This window comes from Mizuhopecten yessoensis, unplaced genomic scaffold (assembly GCF_002113885.1).
Source record: "Mizuhopecten yessoensis strain PY_sf001 unplaced genomic scaffold, ASM211388v2 scaffold7357, whole genome shotgun sequence".
NCBI classification, from domain to species: Eukaryota; Metazoa; Mollusca; class Bivalvia; order Pectinida; family Pectinidae; genus Mizuhopecten; species Mizuhopecten yessoensis.
The window spans coordinates 55,447-56,870 of NW_018407007.1; positions in this window are offsets into that span (position 1 = coordinate 55,447).

Consider the following 1,424-nt stretch of genomic DNA (forward strand, 5'->3'; position numbering starts at 1 on the left):
CAGTCTGTAAGGGACAGTGCATGTGTTTGGAGCAGTCTGTAAGGGACAGTGCATGTGTTGGGAACAGTCTGTAAGGGACAGTGCATGTGTTTGGAACAGTCTGCAAGGGACAGTGCATGTGTTTGGAGCAGTCTGTAAGGGACAGTGCATGTGTTTGGAACGTCTGTAATGGACCCTACTGTGACCTTGTTTGAATTTTGTTAGCCTAAATTTCTTCAGTCGAATAAATCGGAATTTGAGTACTTCACAAGTTAAATAAATCAATTTTTGGGGTACTTCACAAGTTAAATAAATCAGTTTTTGGGTACTTCACAAGTCAAATAAATCAGTTTTTGGGTACTTTACATGTCAAATAAATCAGTTTTTGGGTTCTCCACAAGTTAAATAAATCATTTTTTGGGTACTTCACAAGTTAAAAAAAGTCCATGTCAAGTATTTAATTCATAAGTCAAGTACTTCACTAGTTAGTTTTGTAACCATGGCAATGAATCACTCGGTTTAAAAAGGTAAAACCTTGTACTTAAAGGTTCACACCTATATTTTTCTCTATCACTACTTTCATCTGATGTTAAAAGTTAAAATCAAATAACAAAACTTACAAAAATATTTTATTTATAAAGGTCAACAAATTACAGAAATATATGTGTATAATATTAAAAAGTATTTTTAAAAATTTGCTTTAATCCTTATAAAGTTTATTACTATATAGAAGATTTAGACATAAGTCTGCTGCATACATGTCGGTAAATCTTTTTCACCTTTTTCTGTTAACAGATCTGTATATTCCTTAGAACCCAATATTGATTTTAAACCTGTGATATTACAAATGTTTATATAATTATTAACAAATTACTTACATTTATACAATTTCATAAAAAATATGTATTTTAATGAGAATTCAGTGCTCTTTCTCAAGTTATTAACATGGTCTGTCACACTGGTCTGGAAATTGGATGTAGTCTAACCGACTACAACAGGGTGTGAACTGAAGACCTTGGCGTAATGTTCCTTTACCCATTGGTGTATTTTTGACTTCTCGACCTCCCTCACAGTCTGCACACTGGGCGGGTCAGCAGGGTTAGCTCCCCTAAAACACGACAGGGTTTTTATTACACACTCTGGGCAATACCTCACTCCAGTATAAATCTAACTAAATAAGCCATAAATATTATCATTGTATTATACTACCATCCTCAGGTAGATGTTTCTTACAGTCCTGAGTGGCCCCAGGTGTCCATACTCATAACATATAGGGAGCTATATTAGTTTCACAGGTACCTCATGTTTGGGTTTACCTCATATGTATGTTTGAGTATATACCTGAGATCTAGGTGGTGTGTTTGAGTATTTACCTGAGATCTAGGTGGTGTGTTTGAGAGTTTACCTGAGATCTAGGTGATGTGTTTGAGTATTTACCTGAGATC